At 38.9% G+C, this 26227-nt stretch overlaps 1 protein-coding gene across 1 annotated transcript in view; it reads right to left on the bottom strand.

Moving 5' to 3' along the window:
• The window catches only part of LOC149712142 (uncharacterized), an 89410-nt gene extending 79244 nt beyond the window's left edge, over positions 1 to 10166 (bottom strand). The window contains exon 1 of the mRNA XM_089860722.1: positions 9978 to 10166. The gene's annotated coding sequence lies outside the window, so the exon portion shown is untranslated. The remainder of the gene's footprint in view (positions 1 to 9977) is intronic.
• Between the last annotated feature and the right edge of the window lie 16061 nt (positions 10167 to 26227).

The raw sequence follows: 26227 nt of genomic DNA, 5'->3' as shown, positions 1-26227 counted from the left end.
TATAATCACCTATTCAAATCTCGCGCTCCATTTTTACCATTTTGGTCTCAAATGAAGGTCTCGGGATTTTTCAAAAAAATTTTGGGTCTAATTTTGGTCTTGCTAAACCTAAAATTAAATTATCACTATTAAATACCTGGAAACTGATAATTATCATAATTTCCAGATAATTATGTTTCTCACTATTCTAACGAATATCTAGCATAGTGTGGTTTTATATAGTGCATTGTATTTTCCGACCATTCCAACTGTAAGTTACGATTTAGTGAAATACTATATCATACATGAAAAATGGGGCGATTTAGTTTGACGATTCCAGAACTAATTTATTTATTGTGTTAAAGGGAAAGATTTTATACAAAAACGAGTTCCACTTAGCACTCGCAGTCCTTAAAAAACTGCATTTATACACAATCATTGGCGAAACAAGAACACTTTTTCAAACCCATTAAGTGCCAGAAATTAGAAATTGCAATTTGAAATTAAGTTTAATCGATACGAGAAATTTGGTTTTAATTGCGTAATGCATGGACCGCGGGATTTGACATTTAACTTTAAATGAAATGCAGCGCGTGGTTTAAAAACATTTTTTTAAACCTAAACAAATGTTTCAGCTTAAAGGGATGGTGAAAAGGAAAATCAAGTGATAATAATATAATAAAAAAAAGCTTTTTATTGGATCACTCCATAAGTGTACACTTGTTTTCGTAGAGGTCCGATTTAAATTACAATTAGTTAATATACATGATTATATTGTTCTGAGTCTAGATACTTTATTACTGCTAATTTAAAGGCAGAGAGCTGTTCTATGTTTTTTACGTTATTCGGTAGGCTGTTCCATACTTTTATGCCGTTGTATTTGGTGCTTCGGTGGCGGTATTTATTATTAAAAGGTTCTTGAGACACGTTATATTTTTGGCCTCTGGTGTTGTTAGATTGTTGGTGCTGTGGGTACCAGTCCTGTATGTAATCCGGATGTGTGTTGTATTTAGCTTTGTGTGTGAAGATTAGTAGATTGAGTACGTAGTTATGGTGCAGGGTTTTTATGTTCGCTGTCTTTCTTGCCGCGGTTGCGGAGGAACGTTTGCTGGTTTTGGTTATTAATTTTGCGCTAGCATTTAATTGGGTGTTTAATTTAGAGAGTGCTGTTTTTTGCGCGTTGTGGTAAAAGATATTTCCGTAATCTGTTAGTGGTTTTATAAGGGCATTAAATAGTATTCGTAGAGTTCCCATATCCAGATGTTTTTGTAATGGCTTTAGAAGCCATATACGCGATTCCACTTTTTTGATAGTGTAATCGATGTGCGGTGTCCATGTTAATTGTTCGTCAATCCATATTCCGATGTACTTGTAGTGCGTGACTCTTTTTACCGCGCCGGAGCATATGCTGTTTACACTAGCTGCTTCCCTTCTCATTTCTTTGTTGGTACTAAATATCATGAAGTTGGTTTTATCCCTATTTAGGATTAGTCCCTTAGAGAGCAGCTTGTCTTCTAGAGAATTCAGGTCTGTTTGAGCATCATCAATTAGTTGGTGGAGGTTTTTGTTTGCAGCTATGATGGCATTGTCATCGGCATATTCGTTTGCGCTGGAATTGTGTAAAGCTTTGTGGGTGTCTGCTGTATATATGTTGAAAAGTAGTGGGCCGAGTACGCTGCCTTGGGGTACTCCATGCTGGACTGTCATGGGTGTGGAGTAATGCTTATTGTAGTAAGTGGATTGTTTGCGATTGCTGATGTAAGATGTGATCCATTTCAGCGCCATTCCCTTAACGTTCATGTTCTTCATGGTGTCAATTAATATATTGTGTTGCACCGTGTCAAAGGCTTTGGACATGTCCACGAATATGACTATTACAAAGTTGCCCTGGCTTAGTTGGTTTAGTATTGTTTCATGGAGGTGGAAGAATCCAGTTGTAGTTGAATAGCCTTTCCTGAAGCCCGATTGATATTTGTAGAGCAACCCTTGCCCTTCTAAGTATGAGTATATCTGATTGTTGGCTATTCTTTCGCATGTCATGGAGATTTTGTTCAGCATGGTGAGTGGGCGGAAATTTTTTGGCTCATGCATGTTTCCAGATTTATGTGCAGGTATAACTTTGGCTAATTTCCATTTTGCAGGGAATGTTCCAGTAGTGAAGGATAAGTTTATTATTTTCGCAGTGAATTTCGATATAATGGCTGCGAGGCTGCGGATTAGGGCTGGAGTGAGACCGTCGATTCCGCTTGCTTTGTTTGGGTTGATACGTTTGAGCATGTTGAACACCGTGTCTTCCGAGACTGGCTGGAAGCTCTCGAAACTTCCCTGGGTAGGTTCCACGGTGTCTGCGATACTTGGTGGCTGGTAGGGCGTGTTGCCTTGTTTTTCAAGTAGTCTCTCGGCTATGGTGACGAAGTATTTGTTTAGTTCCTCGGCGATTTCTTTTGGATTTTCGTAAGTTGTGTTATTTACTTGTAGTTTTTGCGTGATTTGGGTTTTTTTTGTTGTCTTTAGATACGGTTTAATGGTCTTCCAAAGTGCGTTCCCATAAGGGCTGAGTCCGTTTCCAAGTTTGTCTTTGAAGTAGTTGGTTTTTGCTTGTGATATTAGGTTATTTGTGTGGTTTCGTTGCTTCCGGTAAAGTTCCTGGTATTGCGCCGCGTTTAGGTTTTTTATACATTCTTCTACTTATGTGGTCTGCATAAAGAAACCTTCAGGAAATACCTTAGAATAATTTTGAAGTTCAAATTAGGTCCAGACTTTAATGATAATTTGAAATATGCCCCTCCGACCAATTGTATAACGCCCTGCCTTTGTGTTAACCAAATTGTCGTCGTACGGTCCATGTCTCGCACCAAAAACGGATTTCAATTCATTCAATTCAATTTATTTTTCTTTAGCAATTATACATTGGGTGGCGTGGGGCTAAGTCACTTCGTGACTTGTAAGCCCCACACATGCTGTATTTGTATTTAGTTTTTATATATTTTATTTTAACGAAAACCAGCAGCATTTATGTACTAAGAACGTCGGATCGTAGCTTTAGCCTCTGGTACCATCCTCGCATACTTTATTGATTAACTTCGTCTGCTTATATTTTGACTCCACCCACAAATTCTGTATATAGCGACTTCTAGAGATCGAAAATGTCATTCTTATCTCTATTTTCGTGGTTAATTTTTTTTATCGAAATTGCTATATACAGAATTTGTGGGTGGAGTCAAAATATAAGCAGACGAAGTTTCTCAATAAAGTATGCGAGGATGGGTAGTGAATTTGCTACGTTCAACGTTCTTCTTGCATAAATCCGTTTTTGCTCGCACCACGACTGTCATATCGCGCGCAATTTTTGTCAAATCTCGGAGCGTGCCACAAGGATCTTATTAATAAAAAGGCAGGGCGTCACGCGATTGGACGTAGGTCCTCATTTAAAATTATCCACGAAATTTCAAACTAATTGCAATTTTAAAATCATTTGGTGTTTGTTTTTAGATGTTTCACTGTGCAGATTGGTCTTATAATTTGTATAAAAATCGATAAAAAACACTTCATTTTCCACTTCGCCCTCCCTTTAAAGGGATTCTATCAATCCTTTGGTTACTAATGGATAGCATTATTTTTTTTAAATCAGATATAACCTAAAATTACGGTTTATTTTTAGTGACTCATTATTTTTTTTTAAACCAGATATAACCTAAAATTACGGTTTATTTTTAGTGACTCATTATTTTTAATTAATTTTGTACACCACTCTGGTCACTGCTCCCCCGTGTGACGTTCGGCACAAACTCAGATGGAACTACTATAGCAGTCTGGGAAATAATGATTTTTTTAAACTAGTTCTTAAGACTAGTGACCCTTTAGTGTCCGAAATAGTAAACTGGTCTCCGGACTGGTCCCCGCCTTTGTTCTCTTGTAAATTTGCAATTAATAAACTGGTCCTGAGGACCAGTAACGCCCACTTCAAGAACTTAAAAATGAGTCCAAGCAATTATCAACTATTTTTGGACCAGAGGAAGTGTGCTTTTACCCAGTCTGCTCTACAGTATCCTTGCTACACTCCTCTCACTTTGGGATGCAGTAGATTTACACCAAATAGTGGTTTTCGTACTATTTTGCACTTTAGCCAATTTAATAATTTACATTTCGATATAGATCCTTTGAAAGATTTAAAGGGATGTAGATAGTTTCAATGTAATTCGATTCAATGGGAGGACACCGTAAAGCTGGTGTTAAAAGAGCTTTACTATGTTTAATTAAGAAAAGTTTTTAAAGCTTAGATTAGAGCCATTTGGATAAAAAAACCGATACCAGTAACAATTAGGGTAAATCGCTATCATTCCTTACTCTCCAACCTAACTAACAATTAAGAGAAAATTGGAATTGAAACACGAATATTTTAATTACGTTCACAAAAGGTCTCCTCAAATATGAGCTGCTGATTTACAACTTTTACAAGTGACTCTTTCGAGTGTAGCTAATAAACTACTATACTACTATACACGTCTAAGGTTCCCTACATTCTTCTATTTCCAAACAACCAATAAAATAAGGTCCCTTTTTGACGTCACATTCAAGCTATTCGGTATTTTGCGGTTGGTTTGAACTTCAAAATATCTAGCGTAAGTTTCTTAATTTTAATCGTTTTAAGTCGGGATTTTTTTTAATTCTACATAATTTTAGGCGCATTTTTCCACCTAAATGTTTCGCTAGTTACTATAGTCGTAAAAGATTGAGCAAATCCAATCCGTTATCTTCACATTACGAGAATTGAAATACTATACTTTTTCAGCCTTTGCTAGGTTGGGAGAAAAAGTGTACCCTCTTGGTCTGGAAGCCTTGAGTTTAACTCGCAAAAAAATAATGACCTCGTAAAGTTAAACTCCATTGAGATTTTGATGAAATTTCGAATTGAGAATAAAAGGAAAATACCTGACGGGATTTTTTTTTAAAATGCCGTATACACTAGTCATGCAGGAAATATTTAGATAATGCAGGATTTCTTATCACTTTTTTTACTATAAATCTCGTGTCATTATTTCTTACGCTGTTAATTGTTAAATTCAATACCATCTAATACCAAGAATACAGTTTTATTCTTGTCTGGCTCAGCGATTGACTGAAATTCAACATATAGTGAAACAAAAACCAGTCTTGGGTCGAGGGCTCGATAATTTGAGTTTCAGTCTCAAGTCTCCATTTTTAAATACTCAGAAATAATTTATGTTAGAATGCAACGTCCTCCTGAAATTAAACACTACTTTCTCCATTTCTTTCAAATTACTGAAGCCTGGCAATCATGAAGTACGCTGGTATTAAACTGTTTTCGTCGAAATTTCTGGTAAGTAGCTTGTGAGGGATTAAACTAAAATTAAAATCACTAAACTCTGGAGTCGTTAAAGTAATTAACTATACCAGGGCAGCCAGGATTATTCAAATAACTCGTAAGAAAGCAAATTTGGCTGATAAATTTTAATGTCGTTTGTTTCATGCATAATCCGTAAATTTTGAGACTAGGGGTTGATGGACTTTTTGTTTAACAAATGGGTGGTGTACGGGTAACATAGTACCGATGGAGGGTAATATTATAAATTTTTCATACTACCTAGGAAAAAATGTGTGGAAGCTAAATTATAAATGACAATAACCGTTTCGTTAGTTTTTCTAATCTCCACTTGAACGTGCATTAGAGTTTTGGATAAAAGTCAGTGTAAGTCTCTAATGTTGTTCGAAATACTCAATATTAATAGGGGGAGTGCAATGGCTAATGATGTTTCCTTGATAGTGGAAAGATAACGCGACCTTTTTTTACCTAAGTTAGTGTACGATTTGGAAACTAATTTCACTCGCGGAACTGGAATGTTTTAAGGGCCAACTGAAGAAATAATTTACGATCGATCGTTAAGAGTTGGCCTGGTAATTGTGTTGTCATTTTGATGACTAAAACATTGGAGGACGAGCAAGTTTTTTGTCTTGAAATCAAATCGTCAAATTTTGTGCACAAGCAGACATAAAATTAATTCAATCATATCAATCACTAAATTTCAGTGATTCTTTTATACTCAAGAGCTTGAGCCTCCTAACCATTTCTTCATTTCACTAAGACATTCCTATCTGTATAAATTAGGAGAAACCACAAGGATAAAAGGTTTTAGGAATTGGATTGTGTACTTTCGGTAAGGCCGTAATATTCGTAGTAAACTTTTTCGTTTCGTTTCAATTATTTAGACGCTAGAGTAGAGCGTAAATTGAAGTTATGAACCCTCAAATTGGATTTACCAAGAGGCAAGAACCCATTAAAGTTTGAAGAAGTAAATTAATGGATTACATACAAGCAAGTCCATTGACGTACCGAAGGTTTAAATTAGTACATAGCTTTTTCCCGACACGAGGTCCAGTTGAAAAAGTCTTTAATTCCCATCTGTCAGTCGAGATAAATCGAGTAGAAGATTTTTACCCACCCAATGAGAGCGTCCGTCTGTTACGTTTTCAAATAAAATAAGCCACCCCACATATTACGAACATCATTTCACCTTTTAGGGATTTCCCTGATCAATTAAAAAACCCCTAATTCTTTCTAGGTTCGACTCAATTATCTGATGTCGCAATAACATGGTTTTGTAAGTTTTAGTTAATTTCTTTTCCTGGGTGATCGAGACTATACTCCATAATAAGTATTTGAGCACCCTACAATTATTTTTCCCTTTAATAAGCCCTAGCACTAACTTACAATGCACATAAGAAAGTTCATCTAGAAAAAGAGTTATCGCCGAGACTTTTAAAGTAAATTTTACGAAGAATGTTTTGAAAATCTGGGTTACTTGTTTTGCTTGCTGAGGCTACTCCATCATGAGACTTGAACAGTTTGAAATATGAGAAAATCGTCATTTACATTATTGGCCAACTATGTAAATAAAGTTTTATCTGTAAAACGGAACTTCACCTTGAACCCGACGTCTATTCTCTTGAAATTTTGGATTTCAGTTTTGGCTGAATGAAGAGAACTCGATTGAGCTCGTGGTTTAAAACATGAACTTATTGATAATTTTAGGCACACGAAGGACTGTGTTGTTAGCCTAGCGCCCTAAAATTGTTGCTGCCCACAATCGATAAAATACAGAGGCGTGAGCTATAATTGTGTTAATAAATATTGCGGGATTTTTTGGTTGGATCGTGCAACTTCCCGAGAAGAATTATGTAGTGAAGAGAAGGTCAAACAAGCAAGTTTCTACATTCCTTGTAAACTTTCAACAAGTCTCACGAGCCGGCGCTAAGGGTTATTCGGTTTTGAGATACACGTCAATAATCGCGGCCTACTATTGCTGTCGATACTTCAGAGTGATAAATTTCTGCCTCAAATAATCGATTTAAATGTTTTTCTTGTTTCAGCCTATTTCATATGATTTTTTTATATCTATTCCATGTAAATTCAGTATTTTACATCGGAATAAAAAACTAATCGTTAAATATATTAATGTGGAGCACCTCGACCAAAAATGTGATATTTTCCTATCCTAGATTTAAAATTATTGATATCCAATACATCGAGGGTCATGTTTTTAACGAGGAATACAGATAGCTTCATCTACCTCGCTAAGTTAATAAAGGGACCCATTTCCATTTTAAAAGCGTCGCGTAACAACGACACAACACGCACATCATTTGCATTGATATTCAATAAAGGTTTATAGTTAATGGTCAGAGCCCAGGGTCTATTTTTAGCAGTGGGTGGTCATATTTAATACAGTTCTATCTCGGATAGAAAATACCACGAATAACGTCTTATATAGCCTCAAATCCGCGTCATTAATTATTTCACATTTCTTATCTCGTTTGTTGGCTTTCGTCATCTCACCTTTACTCTCGTGCCTGAGGACCGTCCATAAACTACGTCACGCAAAAAATGGCACTTTCTGACCCCCCGTCCCCCCAGATCACGCTTCGTCACGTTTTCTAAGACCCCTCCCCTGAAAACCACGTCACACTTCTTTAACCCCCCCCCCCCCAACGGACTACGATTTGTCTTAATTTAGCAATTTACTTTGATTAATTTTAAAACAGATTCTTTCTTCTTTTCCACTCAGAAATGTTTTTGCTCGACCTGAAAGTCAAAGTTCATTTCCGTTTTAAGCTTTTACAAATATCGTTTGTCTCTGATTGAGTTTTAGAACTTTATTGTCTGGATGTGCTTTTTCATAACCTTCCAAAATATTTCCATAAATCTTAGTTAAAAATGCACACTTAATAGTTTTCGACATTGTCACTTGAAAACTTAATCGAGCTTGGGATTCAGATTTAAAAAATGTGCGAAAGAAACAAAACCATTTAAATCGGAAGGAGGATCCGATTCATCCTCGCTAATGCTAGTGGCGAATAAACAGTGACACTTGAGAGTTTAAGCTGATACTACATTTAGCAGTCCTTATGCGTTCGTGTAGCTAGTTCTGCAGTGAACCGGTCTCTTTATTTTAATTGCGCTGCTTTAATTGGCTACACGTACGAGTAAGTATGTGATCATTGCTTAGTTTCTGCTATTTAAGCGATGATGGAATAAAAAATTTGTTAAATTATTGTAGAGGTCGTTCTCACGGTGGACTTTGAAACGTGTTTCTTCTTACTGACTCCGTAATAAAATTAATTTTAAATGTGATGGCACGCATCGAAGGACCCCTCCCCCCCCTCGTCACGGACCATCACAAATTTACAAACCCCCTCCCCCCATAAGAGTGTGACGTAGTTTATGGACGGTCCCCTAGGCCTACCAGACGCCGTTTCACGTAATGACTTAAATGAGAGAGAAGCAAGTCCATGTGACGCAAAGGAGAAAAGGCACTAGCTTAACATTGAGATTTGGCTCCGCGTTTGGCGGAGGGAATTTTTGGGGTACAGAAAAGAGATGAGTCGCGTAAAACAATGAGCAACTAATTTCTGTACGTAGTTCTATGAACTTTTAATATTATCATTACTATACATGTATATTAGAAAATCAACTGGGTTAATTTATTTTTTTTTTTTTGCTTAAATTTTTCAAGTGACACATAGCCACGTTGCAATTTTAATTTCTGATCCACGATTCAAAGTCAAACCAAGAATGAACGACCACAAGACACAGAGTTAAATAAGATGTGTTCGGTTACTTCAGATGTTACAGGCTATGTTATAAGAAATAACGACAATGAGTCGTGTTTCTCAAAAGTTACTGAGTCGTGAGATTTGAAAACTGTGTCGGGAGATTTTCAGATGAACTTTTAAATTTCGAGTCAGAAAATCGTAATTAGGATTCGTAAACAAAATTTACATAATATATTACCGAATACCGAGTAACTTTAATATTATTGGCCTACGAATAATCTAAATTACTTCAGGAGTCTAGTTTAATGACCTTGATTAACACAGTCAATAAAATCATATTTTAGACAAAAAAATTGTCAAAGGTTAAGCTGAAATATAGTAATAGTTCAAAATAAAGTTCATTGAAATTTCGAAAAAATCACAAGGAAAGATGTGTCATATATTTATAATCTGGCAAAGATGTGTCAGAACTTCGAAGACTTTAGCGAACACTACCATGTAGGTAAAAGGAAATACCCACTGACAAAGATTCGTTTAGTGACAACTGAAATGAACCTATTTGATTCTCGTTATATCACATTAACATAAACAAGTCTTTAAATGTGTAAAAAGCGTCATAAATTTCGAATATATTTATAGTAGTAAGAAGAGTTGAAGGCGCTGGCTACGTAAATATGCCTTGCCTCGGCATGTTAACGTAACTGGCACCACTTCCCCCATCATCTTAAACATTGCATGAAAATCAAGTAACTTGGTGATCCACTCTAAATTTTGGTCTTAAAAACTTTTAATTTGTATTTTAGGTTTAGAAAAAATTATATAAATATTTGAATGCTAAATAAATGTTTTTAAGTACTATATTAGAACACTCATTAAAATGATTAAATTATCTTTGTAATACATTAATTAACGAAAATATCACTTACCTTTAGATTTTCTTGTCATAACGATGTTGTTTTTTATCCTTTTCCCTGGTTAAGTTCCCGACATCAAATTTTCGCCTTTGTATTGAGCGCAATATTCCGATTTCAGCAAGAACTATCCAACCAAGCCGTCTTAATAACGGGCTCCTTTCATGAAGAGCCCTTTCTACTCGAAGGAAAGGAAGGCAACTGAACTCGCGCGCAAATTCAGGAGAACAGTTTCTTCTCTTTCCTCTCGTTTTTGGAAAAAGAGGGAAATACGCGCAAAAAAAAAACTGTTAAAAAATAGTAAGTTCATACCACTGCCAAGGTCCAAAAATACCTTTCTTTTGGTCGCAGGTATTCCGGTCTTTTGGTAGCAGGTATTCCGCTCAGTGGAGATGACGTCGGGTTTTTTTTTTGCGTCTAAATCCCTACACAATACAATAGCAACTTTAGGTTTTCTCACTTTTCGCTTTTACGTCAGACGTTGGCTGCTAAGCCGTTTCCTTTCTGTCCCTAGGTTTTTAATTTTGCGTGCTCCTGTAAGGGGGACTCGCCAGGAACGCTTTCGCGCGCTTAGCTCGATAATACCGTGATATTCTCGCGTTGCTCCGGTGGTCGCTAGATGTCTGAATAGACCGGAAACATAGGAAAGCCCTTCCGTTGACTCTAGATAGCGGGAAAAATTGTCAGAGACGTTATCTCGATATTTTCTCTCGTTTCCGCCCATTTTCTAGCCACTTCCGATGTCAACCCTTCTTGTTATAGCATATATAACGTTTATTAATCAATATGTGTATATTTACAAAGGGCGGGTAGAACTAACTGTTAAGTAACAGCTGTGAACAAAGAAACTGAATGACGTCTTTGAAAATTCTAAATTAGTTTCGAAAGTTGCCTGAAATTTAAACAATGACAGTCTTCTTTGTCAGAAACAGTTTGCTTCTTCAGTTATATTTTTAATGAGGGTTGACTCATTTCTATAATTTATGATTTCCAAGCTCTGGTATCGTAAGTAAAGAGCTGGTGCAAGAGAAAAGTGACCGTATAATAACATCAATCGGCTGAAGGTCCATTTCTAAATTAATTGAAGAGGTATAAGATGCTGCTCCAAGTTAGTGGCCTTATAATTCATCTTTTCGTTAAACAAATAGAATTTTACTTTTCATAAGTCATTACTGCATTTCCCAGATTCATATCAGTATTGCCTACATTTTTCTTAACTACTTCGAGAATCAACATTTTTCCTCTCAATTTTCATTCTTTTACCACTAAATGAATGATATAATTTGAATATCTAGTGAGTGGTCCGGTTCCCATGAACGATATTGTCAAAACCTGTTCAGTCTGTTTTTTTAGGATCGAGTTAAGGGGTGACCTAAAAATTAGAAAATTTTGAGCTTAAATTTTTAATGTGATGTAATTGTGATCAAGTATGTTCTAAAAATTGGAATATCGGTAGGATGGCTTAATTTATAAATTTTAAACTCCATTTTAATATAATAATTAAGTAATAAATCTGACGAAAACAGACATGCTCGACAATACTAAAGTCCTTCAAAAAATAGACTGGCAATCTCGATGTGTTGTTGGGTTTGAATCAAATATTTAGATGGCTAAAAGCCGGTTTTTCTAATGGCATCGCCTATCGTCGCCCCTTGCGGGAGAGTTCCGAAACCCTTCGTCTCATAGATCATGTTATGGCTGTGGTTTGAGTCGAATAAGTTTAAATATGAGTCAATGCGTGGCACTAGAGAGACGTTGCCCTAAAAGAGTCACGTGCCTTATTTCCATTCTAGTCCGTTCGCGTTTAATGGTCTTAGGTCAGACTGATTTTGAAGCTTCTTTAGATCAGTAATGGGTGCACTCCTCTCAAGGGGTAAAATTTTCAATGACATAAGTTTATAAGATTTGATCCATAAGTATGACACTACCTATACTTCGAAAAATGTTCGTGCTCGTGTAGTGAAAGTCGCAAAAAATTGTTGATCATAAAAAAGCTTTATTTAGACTTGAAAAACAAAATTATCTTAAAGGTGTGGTCGAACGAACTGCATACTTGTGCATAGATTTTATATGATATGTGGAAGAAAACTTCTTATATTCAAGTGGCCGATAGGTAAGCCATAGTGTGGTGTAATGTGTTCTTTAATGGATTGTCAGACTTCATGTTCTTGAACGTGTATCCCCTCTGGTCTCCTGAAAATGGCCCCTACGAATATTAAGCAGACTCCGCCGGTTTTTCACATTCAAAATTATTGGGGGATAAGTATTCCTAATATGTAACTATGTATTCTAGTATAGATCAGTATTCCTAGTATGTAACTATGTATTCTAACTTTAACCCATATGCCGATAACGACCTATAAATAGAACCCCCTGCGATAATAAGCGGGCAGAGTACTGCGACGCGTGAGCCTATAAGGCTGACTAGATATTATCTTATCATGTAATCTATGGAACCTAAATAAACTTAGATCTTAATAAATGTGTCGACTTCATAACCCAACAAATGGCGACGGAGGCGAGATGATCAGCATCGCAAGGAAAACGTAAACAGACGAGACTCAGACCGCAATGCAATACCCCCCCCCAGTCACTCCACCACGCTAGACAGTCATCATGTCCGCCCAAGCGGGCCAATTCCCACCTTTCAATCCGTCGGTTGATCAATGGACCATTTGCGCCGAACGTCTGGACCAGTACTTTCTCGCTCACAAAATCAAAACATCAACGAACTCTGAAGATGACAACACCGAGGTCTTAGAGTTACAGCGAGCCACCCTGTTAACGGTAGTAGGCATATACAAGGAGATCCGTATATGCGGAGATTTTAAAATAACCACGAACAAAATGATTGACACGGAAAAGAACCCATTACCGAGAATAGAGGACATTTTCACTAAACTAGCGGGATGCATCGTCTTCTCAAGATTGGACTTACGCAATGAAGGAAAATTAGACGCTATAAAAAAGGCACCCGCACCGGTATCACTAAATGGACTCCGATCTTTCTTGGGCCTGATAAACTATTACTCAAGATCTATCCCGGATTCGTCGACACTTCTGGCACCCTTATACGAGTTACTGAACAAATCTACAAAGTGGGAATGGAAGAAAATTCATCAAGACACTTTCAACAGCGCCAAGGAAGCGATCCAAGCGTCTGACATGTTAGTACACTTCGACCCAGAAAAAGAAGTAATATTGGCCTGCAACGCTTCACCAGTGGGTCTTGGAGCCGTGATTTCACATGTAATTGACAATGAGCAAAGAATTTAAGGTTGAATAAAGCCAAGCTGCGCCTGTGCCTCCCGGAAGTCACCTACATTGGCCATATACTTTCCGCGGAAGGCGTCAAGCCTGATCCAGCGAAAATCAACGCGGTAGTGAAGATGAAAACTCCCGAAAATCTTACAGCTCTTCGTAGCTTCATCGGGTTCCCTAACTACTTGGCCAAGTTTTAACCCAAACTGTCAGACTACCTCGAACCTCTACGACAACTAACACATCAAGGAGCGGTTTGGACCTGGGGTAAACCGCAGACCCAAGCTTTTGCAGCCATAAAAAACTTGTGGTCAGTTTTACCGTACTACAATGTTTTACGATACTACAATGCCAAGGAGCCCGTCACAGTCCAGTGTGACGCCAGCGAAATCGGGTTAGGTGCCACTATTCTTCAAAACGACCAACCGGTCGTCTTTGCCTTTCGTACCCTTACACCTACAGAACGTCGGTACGCGCAAATTGGAAAGGAATGCCTGAGTATCGTCTTCGCCTGCCAACGCTTTCACCAATATCTTTGCGGGCACCCCCACATCATAGTAGAGACAGACCAAAAGCCTCTAGAATATATCTGGAAGAAAATGCTACTTTCCGCACCCAAACGCCTGCAAAGTATGTTGCTCAAGCTCCAACAATATAATCTCACCGTAACATACAAAAAAGGGCCCGACATGCTGATCGCTGATTGCATCTCTAGAATCACAATACCTTCCCTACTTCAAGCGGAAGAACTTGATACTCACTCGGATTGCTTGGTATTCTCGCTCCGGGAAGAAAACCGCTTTAATACTTTCCTAGAAGGCATTGACCATGCTGACCATGTTCATGTAACTAACCGGCAACTAGGAAAAATTCGCCGTCATACCAAGGAAGACCCCTCACTACAAAAACTCGCCTCACTAATCGAAAAAGGCTTCCCGAGCCGCATGGCTAAAATCCCACCAGAGCTCCGTGTATATTACTCTTATCGTCGTGAAGAGCTCACACTTGATCAAGGAATAATCTACAAAGGCCCTCGGGTGGTCATTCCGAAGTCGATGCACGCGGCAACTATGGACATACTCCATACCAGTCATGTTGGCGTGCCCGCCTGCATGCGCAAAGCTAGAGAAGCCGTATACTGGCCGGGTAATGAAGAAAACATTCTGGACCTCGTCACCAAATGCGACACCTGCAATGAATTTCAACGAGCACAGTTTAAGGAACCACTGCTGCCTCTACCTCTCCCGGAATTGCCATGGCAAAATATATCCATGGATCTTTTCACGATCGACGCGAACTCGAGAAAATACCTAATCTCTGTTGACACTTACTCAGACTTTTGGGAACTAGATCCCCTCCCGGATAGCCAAGCGGACACCGTGGTCGAAATCTGCAAACCCCAGTTTGCTCGGTATGGTATCCCGGAAACCGTTCTGATGGATAATGGACTGCCCTTTAACAGCCAGGCATTTCGAGAATTCGCAGACACATAAGACGTCCTCACCTTATTATCCCCGAGGTAACGGCAAGGCTGAGTCTGCAGTTAAAATCGCAAAGAATCTCCTCAAAAAACTCGAACACACCTGTGGGATTCTGAGAGCCGACATCAGAAATAATAAATTTGAACTGAACTGAACCGATTCATCGAACTAAAGAGGGGTGGGGGAATCGGGACCTAGCGAACGACAGTCTTGGACTCGAGCTTGAGTGTGATAGTAATGTTTTATCTAAATAAAGATTGTTAATAAAAGTATAGAGAGTTATTAATTATAGAGTGAAACATAAGAGTAATGAGCACTAATACAACATGGTGTCAGAAGTCCCTAACAACCCCGTCATACGCAGTGTAAAGTGAGAATAATTTGAAGAATACGCCTACCGACCGAGGCTTAAGAAGTCAACGTGAGGATTTTGGAGTCAGATTACTGGGTTAAGACTAAATCTCGCCCAGATTACTGTTGTTCATACGGCGGACGTCGACATAATGATGGCAACTGTCTACCAACCACCACATACTTTTGTGCCTGAAGATAATCCGGCCCAAGAATGGCGTCGTTGGAAACAGCGATTCCAGTACTATGCAGCGGCTATAGGGCTGGATACTAAACCAGTTGCTCAGCAACGTGCGATTTTACTCCATACTATCGGGGACATAGGAATAGAGTTGTACAATTCCTTTGCGTACATTGAGACCGATGCCAATCCGACAGTAGTAGAAGTTCTAACTGCGTTCGACGGCCATTATAAACCGTATATGAGCCTCACCGTAAAAAGACATTTATTTTATAAAACGAATCAAGAACCAAGCCAATCCATCGATGAGTATGTTACTAGCCTAAGGACTAAAGCGGCTAACTGCGAATTCGGAACTCTAAAAGAAGGTTTGATAATGGACCGCATAATATTGGGAATTATAGATCAAACAGTAAGGGAGAAACTGCTTGACACGGACGATTTAGATTTACCGAAGGCAATTTCGATCTGTAAAACAGCGAAATCTTCAAAGAAGGGCTTGCAGCAAGTTAATGGACAAGATACACCGGTAATTAACGCCATACATAACCAACAAGAGCACCCAAGTCAGAGTTACAGGCCCACGGTTCGGTTTAGAGGACAAGAGCCAAGACAGCCGTACCATCAATCAAATAGATCCCAGTCAACACCATATTTTGTACAGAGGGGAAGATCGCAAGGATATTCGCCTCAAATTAGGCTTAATACTGCATGGACAAGGCATACCGAAATCGGAAGAGGGCTTTCAACTCAACAAGATAATAGACAAGGCTGTATTAACTGTGGCACAATACAAGGCTGTACTAACTGCGGCACAATACACCCTCACCAATTCTGCCCAGCTCAAGGTAGACCATGTCATAATTGTGGTAAATTGGGCCACTACAGCAGAATGTGCCCGCCACCTCCATCGGTACACTTTCTGGTACAAGAAGATACACCTGAGGAGACCCCGACTTTTTCAACACAAGACTGGAACCAAACAAATCACAGCATGAAATTAAACACTAATGTGGAAGAAGAGGCTCTCTTTCTAGGAACGCTTTTTAAAGTTAACATCAATAACGAATTAGACGAATGGATCGAAGAAATCCAAATTGAAACGGAACGTCTTCCCATGAAGATTGATACTGGGGCACAAGCAAATGTAATGTCTTATCATACATATTTAATGATACCGGAGCAGAACAGAGCACCCATACTGGCAACCACAGCTAAGATCAGAACCTACACGGGAGAAGAATTAAAACTGCTCGGAGAATGTCGGCTACGGTGTGGATTTAGAGAGAATTACGTGTATACAACGTTCTACATTGTCAAAATACCAGCACTAACCATCCTAGGCCTCAAAATATGCACCTCACTAGGAATAGTGAGGAGAGAGCTCGCAAGAAATACACAAAATGTACACAGCCTCCTAGATAAACCGGGTCCGAATAACGGAAGCATAAGTAGACAAGAAGCCCCGAATGAACGGTCAAGTAATCGACAGCCACAGGGAAATTCTCGCCAATCTAAGAGAAATGGCAGCCGAATTCCACACCCGATACATTTGTCAGCGCCACCCAGCCAGGCTAGAATAGTCCAAGATCTTGCAAATAAGAGAAGAACAGAAGAACCACTTAAACCGCCCGATCTTGATCATTATGAAGATGAACTTAAAGATTTAGAGGAAACAAAAGAAGCACTGGAACAAATTGAATCCGACCTATCATATAAGTCACTCATATCCGATGAAGGAGACATTGTGGGAGAACCTGACCAAATGTATGGAAGTACAAAACCCAACACCGTAGACAATTTGCCAAACAGACCGAGACGAACAAGAACTAAACCACAATGATATCAGTGAAATAGTAATAGAAAATTTTAGCTTGTATAAAGTCGTGATAGTTAGTATATATACAATTATAGAAAAAAAAACAAACATTTAATTTAATTAATGCTTGTTTGTGGTTGGAGGAGTCGGGGAAGGGGAGATGTGGGATTCTGAGAGCCGACATCAGAAATAATAAATTTGAACTGAACTGAACCGATTCATCGAACTAAAGAGGGGTGGGGGAATCGGGACCTAGCGAACGACAGTCTTGGACTCGAGCTTGAGTGTGATAGTAATGTTTTATCTAAATAAAGATTGTTAATAAAAGTATAGAGAGTTATTAATTATAGAGTGAAACATAAGAGTAATGAGAACTAATACAACAACACCCAGCAAGATTTCTACCTTGCGCTGCTCGAATGGCGTAACACGCCCACTGAAGCCGTCCACGCGTCACCCGCACAACGGCTGATGTCCCGTCGGACCAGATCCCAACTACCCATGGCTAAACCACTTCTCAAACCGCAGGTAGTTAGAAACGTCACCGCTACCCTCCACCACAAACGGCAGACTACTAAGCTGACCTACGACCAACTCACACGCCAGCTTTCCCCTCTTAAGGCTCATTAACATGCACGATTGTAGCTCGTAAAACAGGATTTTGCTTGAAATATTTTAAACCTTTTCTGCACAAGCTCAAGCTCGGCCATTTACATGACTGCTTGTAGCTGCGCTTGTTCCTTGGTTTGGTTTTTTACAAGCTCAATCCGCAACCAAAACGAACGGATCATCAGCAGAAACGGAGCTGGTTGGGCAAGGACTCGACAAGTACAAAGAAGGATCACTTATGCTAAGGATGTCACGATTTTTGCTAAATTACCGCAGAATGCCCGTCAACGGTGGAAAATCCCCGGCAGAAAACATGTTAAACAGGACACTCAGGACCAGATTGGATCTATTCCACCCCAAGCACGCTTCAAACCAGGACAAGAATGTATTGAAGAGACGGACAGTCACAGCAAGAAATTACGGACGAGGTCATAAATGGATTGATGGCACGATTGTTAAAGAACTGGGAAAAACAATGTACGAGATAGAAACGACGGGCCACTGCCTTCTCTAATACAACCAAATTCGATTTAAAACCGACGCTTTGCCTAGAAATTCAGAACATACGCAGCTTAATAATCAAACTTTTAATGCGAACAGGGAACGAGACCAAGCAAGAGTTCCTCAAGCGGTCCGCCCACAGCGAACCATCACCTTCTACACGACGATTAACGTCAGACAATCGACAATAACTCCGGCAAGTCAGGGTCAACGACAAACTAAGCAAAACCGAAAGCAAATATCAGTCACGCCAAGCCTTGGCCAACGCAACAACTTATCCCCCACAACCACTCCGCAACACGCAACACCATCGGCAAGCCCTCAACAACAAACATCGTCACCTAAGCCTGTCGAAGGATGCTAAACAGCAGCACCCATACAGCCGACACGACCGGATGTCACCACGACTGAGGACAACACACACGATAGCCCAACAAAAATGATTCTATGATAAAATCTATATGGAAATCAGCTTTCCAGTAGTCTCCTCCGAAACTCGAATGCGAGACTTGTGCACCTTCGATACCCAAGTTCACCATGTGATTTAAAATGATTTCTGAGTCAATATCCATGAAAGTTAGCTTCACCATTGTAAAGTTACTTCGTCCTCGTTTATGGTCCAAAGGTGGAATTCATAAACGTCGGACGCAACGCAATTTAGTACAGGCAAAGGCAGGGCGTCGTGCGCAAAAGGCGGAAGTTTGCGCACAACGCCCTGCCTTTGCCTGTACTAAATTGCGTTGCGTCCGACGTTTATGAATTCCACTTCAATCCTCTACGAATCTTTATCTGACTGACTTTTCTTAAACTACGGCAAGAAACAGCAACTGGCCAAATGTTTTCGTCCAGTGCTATTTCATGATCGCTCGAAGAACGAATGATATGTAGCATTTAAAAAGTGCTAGAGGAAGTTTGGATTTATAGGTTACACTGATACCTTAACTGGTTAGGTGGGTTCACATCTGGTTCTCTGTTCAGTCTGTGGAGCAGTTTTCCACCAAATAGTTGTCGAAGTCCGTAGAGAAATGCAACTTGCAGTTTGATATTTATTCTGTCAGTGGTCATGGCTCAGGCACGGTTGTTATTATTTGTTCTGTTTGCGTTCAGTAGTGAGTTTTTTTAATGTGGGTCAGTCGAAAAGTCGTTAGCGTCTTTTGGGTGAGGTATTTTTGCTTCAAGATATGATTACATCGTAGTATTGACAGGTTAAAATGTTGCTACCGTTGCTGTTTAGATCCAGTTTCTCCAATACTTGTATTTGTAGCTGATGATTTAGGTCTCATATGATGTAGGACCCGTATATCATTGTCAATAGTTGATGGAACTTGAATTTTATTTACTACTGTCGTATTTTAACCTTCAAATTCAAAATTTCTTTCTTGCATTTCTCTTTATTTGTGGCAAAATTGCATTTTTGTTCTTCTAATGTATTCGAAATTGTCTCTATCGTGCTTTAATACTCCTCTGATTTCCCTCCGTATGATTTTGCATCGTCTGTTAGTTGTTTCAATGTTTTCTTCATTGCTGACAATGATTTCTTTAAAGCAAAGCGCGGGTCCAGTGGATCCCCTACAAGGCGACTTTCCTCCTGTACTCCCGTTTTGGCTTGGCAAAGCCTAGTGGGCGGGATTTATATGGGCACTTATAAATCCCGCCCACAAATGCCTCCTGCCTTCGCCAAGCCAAAACTGGAGTTCGTAAGGAAAGTCAACTTGTAGGGGATCCACTGGACCCGCGCTTTGCTTTAATGTATGATAGTCTTTTACCATGTCCTTTATTTCAATTGTCACACAAAAACTTTCACTGTGTTTAGCACCTCCTTCTTTGAACTTACAGTTCTTGTCACACTTTCTCGTCATAGCAAGAAAATATAACTTTTATATTCCGAGGTTTAGCGTTTACGCGTACTTTAGGCTACAAAGTGCGGAGCAAACATGTCATGCGACCAAAGAGATAAGAACATATAATACCTCTAGAGTCACAACATGGAAGCATTCCCATTATCCCATAGACTTTAAGCTTATCATCAACAACGTTAAAAACAGTATACTTTATCAAATGCACCCAGCCTCATCTGTACATGAATGGAAGAACTATTTTGATATATTTTCAACGGCGTAGGCTGTGACTGTGAGTGTATTCTAGCAAATTCTTGAGAAGTGATATTGAATAAATTAAACAAATTGATCACGATTTCACGTGTGATATACTTAAACAAAGTTTATTTATTTAGAGTGAATGAACGAATGATGAACGCTGAATGTACAATGTACGTATCTAATATGATATGTAATTCAAATTATAAATAGTCTATTATTGACCTTTCAAAAAAATCAGTCTATTTTCCTCAATCTATGTAGATGTTGATTGCCTTTTTTCATGTAATTTAAATGCCTATTTGCAACGCTTGAGTGGTTTGGGGAAGGTTTAGTTCTAGCGTATTTTTTTCTGTAAGTTCTATTAACAAAGTTAAATAAGCACCTTAAGTTATTTTGCACAACAGAACAATACCAGGTCTAAAATTTTAATTATGGGACTCATCATTTTATTCCGGTATAAATAAAGAAGTAATCGCCTTCTTGTATATGCTTTAATGGAAGCGTTTTCTCGAAAGGAATTTGCCTCAAAATAATCCCCACAAATCGCGTCATTAGCAGTTGGAACCCAGTCCATTTTCCCCTTTTATGTTCTTTTCGGTTTTTTATTTAAGGAGCTAGGGCTTTCAAGTATTAACAGCTGTGTTGGGTAGGGAAATATAAAATTTTTTAAAGGGGTATTTAATTTTAAATAGTCAGGAAATAAGATTTTAACTTAAATTTAAAAACCTTCTTTAAGCCATTTATTAACTGATCAGTTGTGATAATAATTTAGTATTTCTAATAGGTATACTCCTATTGGATAGAATCCCGTTGGACCGAATTCAGATTTGTACAATTGTAGCCAAATTTAAAACAATTTATAGCCCAAAGAGCGATTTTCGACTCAATGGTAATATTTACGTGGAATAGCTTTCGACTGAATGGGATGGATTTACACATAAAATCACAGCGTTTTCCTTCAGTTGCCGAGCTCCAGTAGCGCGATGAATAGAGTGAGTTGGATGATCGAAGAAGTTAAGCAGCTTCGAGCGCCGTCAGGATTTGGGAGGGAGTTAACTTAAAGGTAAGGTAGGGTTAGAGTTAGGTTAGTAATATTTCATAAGAAAAAATAAAATGCCACGCATTTCCCAAAGCATTGAAATTTATCTTCATTGACTATCCAAATTAATATGCCTTTTCCAAAGGTTAGGATAGTAATATTTTATATATAAAAAAAGTAAAATGTTACGCCTTTTCCAAAATATTGAAGTTTATCTTCATTGACTTTCCAAATTAATATGCCTTTTCCAAAGATTAGGTTAGGTTACTAATATTTTACAAAAAACTAAAATGCTACGCCTTTTCCAAAATATTGAAGGTAATCTTCATTGACTTTCCAAATTAATATGCCTTTTCCAAAGGTTAGGTTAGGTTACTAATATTATACAAAATAAAATGCTACGCCTTTTCCAAAATATTGAAGTTTATCTTCATTGACTTTCCAAATTAATATGGCTTTTCCAAAGGTTAGGTTAGTAATATTTTATATATAAAAAAAGTAAAATGTTACGCCTTTTCCAAGATATTGAAGTTTATCTTCATTGACTTTTCAAATTAATATGCCTTTTCCAAAGGTTAGGTTAGGTTACTAATATTTTACAAAAAACTAAAATGCTACGCCGTTTCCAAAATATTGAAGTTTATCTTCATTGACTTTCCAAATTAATATGCTTTTTCCAAAAATTACATTTTATATTCACATCTGATATAACGTTACTCCTTTTTGAATAATATTGTTCTTTATTTTGTACTAAGATATTTGCATTATAAATGAAACCATTAGCTCTGATCATACGAATAAATACTAACTTAAAAAACAACAATTGGAAAAAAAACCACAAATTAAAGGAAAATTCATGATTGGAAATCCGCCCAAATTGCTATATTCGGTCCAACGGGATTCGATCGAACAAGACATTCCATTCAATGGGATTCGACCCAATTAATAATTTCAACGTTTAATTTATTAGGCTTTCACCTATGCCATGAAAGACTTAAAAATACTTTGAAAACATTTATTTGGATAGTTTTCTCCAAAGTGAGTTTGTAGACTGGATTATCTACATGTTCTTCGTGAGCTTTAGGTAGATGTGAAACAAAATTTCGAAAGAGTTACGAAGGTCGATAAGTTATCACTCTCGTGATAATTAAAAACGGTAAAAGTTTAAATTGACCACCTTGTTTTTTATCAGCACGAGGAGAATTCACGAGACAACCGCCGATTTTCGTTCAAGGTTTAATGACACCTTGACTAATCGCCTAGTAGTAAATCACGCTCTCATAGACGGCAAAAGGTTGACACCCTTTAGGCGATAGTTATCACTTGCGATAACTCCTTTAAATAGTTAGAGAATTGCCCCCAACAACCGTTTAGACGATAGTTATCACTTGCGATAACTCGTTTAAAAAGTTAGAGAATCGCCCCCAATGTACGTTATCTAAACCGATAACGAGACGTTACGCCGTCATCGAAACCAAATCAGAGCTCGTCATGAATCCGCTGCACCTACATCACCTCAACCAAACGAGACTGGCTTCTTCCTATGGGAAACGCTCCATCAGGGGGTTATTATGAACTCCTGGTTCCATCAATCGCCAACAGGTCCAGAATATGAGCATACCTCTAGCGAGCCCGTCGTGCAACCAATTGGACCGCTAAACGCACCGCGACCTGTCCCTACGGAACCCAAGCCACCCAGAGTTAACTATGACGCTGACCCTTTAACTTTATCGAACACTCGCCCACAACGTCAAAGACGTATGCCAGAGCGTTTTCATGACACTTGAACTCTCCGTGTACAGATAACACGCTAGGACAATAACATTTGACTTTTAATTTTCCGTAACGTCTGCAATTCCGTTCATGCAACCTATATTACTTTACTATTTACCTTGTAATTGCATTAGTACAAAACCAAAACGGGGGATATTGTTATATTCAGTAACAAACAACAACTCAATAGAATAGTTCCTATAACTGCCACTAGGAGACGACACATGCTTAACATGACGTCAGGGTTTTGCCTGTAAGAAGGACGGGACTGGGGTTTTAGAGATCGGGACTTCTCGCTTGGACGCCGAAGGTAGTAAGTCGATGTACGCTTTCCTTAGTATTGTTTTACCTATTTATTGTTGAATAAACTTAATTACTAGAAGCACGTCTCACAATTATTACAAGAACACAACAGTATATTGTTACGTAGGAATTAGTAACGAGGCGTAGTATTTGAATTTTAACTTTATATTTTATTAACGATCAGCGGCAAATATACAGTACTAGGAGGCCGTAGGTAAGCTAAGCCTTGGACGGACGGATATATTCGACGTGAACGCGATGGTACGTGGAGAGCTCCCGTACGGAGGAGATTTCGCTAAGGGCAAGACCTTTTCGTTCTCGGTACCCTGGCTTAGTCTAAGAGATAGGAGCTGGCTTTTTCAGCTGGCGATCTTACCCTGAATCGAACGGCTTCGCTTGTGCAGCGTTCGTCCCTTCGACCTCCGTTACAAGACGCTTTGAGCCGGGCTGCCTTTTATACCTTTCGGGAGGGGAGACGAGCAATTTTGAGGCGTCTTATGGGATCCATTTTAGTGGTCTGTCTTTTCCCCGCCGTCCAAGGTTGGTGTGACAATATTGACTTGTCGTAGTCTAAGATGGTGTTTATTCTGTGCGCGATGGTGATGATGGTAGAGTTGGCGAATTCCTTCTTGATGGTCTCTTGAATGAGATCGTCGGTGTCCATGTCGAGCGAGGCCGTCGCTTCGTCCAAGACCAGGATCTTGGTGTTCCTCAACAAGGCACGAGCCAAGCAGACCAACTAACGCTGCACGACGTTGAGGTTGTTACCTCCTTCTGACACGGGGTGATCCAGTCCCTGCTCGAGTGACGCCATGAAGGACTACAGGTGCGATTGTTCCAGTGCAGCCCACAGTCGCTGGTCATCTTTTTGTTGAAAAGAATCCAGGTTGAGTCTGAGAGTACCCGAAAAGAGGACGGGTTCTTGAGGGATGATGGTCAGCCGCGATCTCAAATCGGACAAGCCCCATCTCTGCACTTTCACTTCGTCTATGACGATCTGACCGCGCACCCCCTCGATAAGACGGAAGAGCGCCAGCCTTTCCGGCTCCTGTCCGCCCCACCACAACAACCTTCTCTCCGGTCCTTCAAGACCAAATCCAATCCTTCTCGGTATCTGGTGCTGTAGTCCTGGAATATGATTTGTAATCGTTGTGGCCAGTCAGTTGGCGGTTGACATTCTGGTTTCTCCCACTCGGCCTCGGACTCCAAAAGACAGTATTCGTCAACTCTTTCTATGGAGACGTTTGATTCCAAACCCTAATGTCAGCGATAAACCATTTGATCGTCTGTAGAAGCTGTGAGATCAATATATTAAATTAGTACTTAATTGTAGAAAATAAATAATTGTTCCACGTGGAAGAAAAGCCTGCCCAATTTATTTTCAAATTCAGGGCAAATTTTAATTAGCCAATTAGATTAAAGAATGTAGTATCTTTCATAGATATGACAAATGGTGTATCACCAAAAGCATCTACATTAAAAAACATAGACATAGTTTCGATCAAGCAGTGTATAGGATGCCATGTCATACCATAATTATATAAAAACGTCTTGGTTTGGACCAAGGCCGAAAAAACAAACGATATGTGTGAGGTTTATCAATTGACTGAAGTTTCAGATATTGAAATTTTTTTCTACTTATTTTTATCCACTCAATCCTTAATCAATATTTAATTCAATCAACTGATTTTACAGTTAATCGATCTAGTCCCTCTAAATTAATTGAAAAAATTACATATCTACGCTTTTTCAAGAACAATTACATTTACCGAAAACATTTTATCATGAATCAATCGAAACAGGATTCGATCAGTTCGGACTGCGTTCGATAACCGAAAATTTAACAAAATCGACCCAATAAAACACGAAAATTTACGAATGCCGATGTTAATCTCGTAGGAAGGAAAAATTGCTTCTCAATTAATCAAGGGGCGAAATGGTTCCTTTGCTTAATTTACAGTTTTCATCCCATTCTCCCTAACGAAGGTAAAGAATATTTGTATATCGAGTAATCTGTTTAGCAAATGATTAGTGATTAAAATCGGTTCTTTGGGGTTTTGTTTACCTCTCCCAGTGTAGATGACGTCACGGAGAGGTATTACATTGGACACTGTGTGTTTGTATCTGTCACCGCGTTCGCAGCTGGCAAATCGGAGCAAACATGTTCGCATAAATCAATTTTTGCTTCTACTCCCATCGTTAGCATTAAGAAAGAAGTACGCGGCGATCGGCTAGTCATATCCATTAAGAACTCAATTCTTTAATCCAGGCTTGATTATCCACTAACGTTTTATGGATTCCTAACTGGACCAAAAGCTGACCACCAAATACATGTTACACGCGCTGATGGAAATCGAGTGTTAAATTGCAAGGAACTGTATCTCTTCGGAGACCCCTGAGTGCTGGGTTTGAAATTTCGCCCATGCGCAAAGTGAGATAGATAATAGGAATTTCCCTCTCCCTTGCAAGGTTGGAGGCAGGGGTGACAATTAAGTACTGACACAAACGCCGTGATTTAATATTAAATTGTTAAAACATAAATATTTACGACTAAAACACTCCCTTTGTGAAAAAGCTGCCGACGACTCGAGGTCGAGGAGTACGAGCGGGATTTTTTTTTTCGACAAGAGAGAGCGCAACATTCGGATTTTTTCCCGCGCGGGCGAAATGAGAAGAAATCGCTGGATACATTACGCCTATGGAGCCTGAGTAACTTATAGGGAGCTAACATATTATTAACTCATGATCCAAGCTTATTATGTTAGTAACGCTAATACTTCACACAATTTTCTTGACACGCCCATACTTAACACTCTAATACATCTCCTTAAAAGCTTTTTGTATTTTG

This window comes from Phalangium opilio, unplaced genomic scaffold (genome assembly GCF_054372755.1).
Source record: "Phalangium opilio isolate 3A_F unplaced genomic scaffold, DU_Popi_V2 ptg000011l_1, whole genome shotgun sequence".
Taxonomy (NCBI): Eukaryota; Metazoa; Arthropoda; class Arachnida; order Opiliones; family Phalangiidae; genus Phalangium; species Phalangium opilio.
The sequence above is the reverse complement of the archived record's forward strand: the minus strand, read 5'-3'. Positions and strand labels throughout refer to the sequence as shown.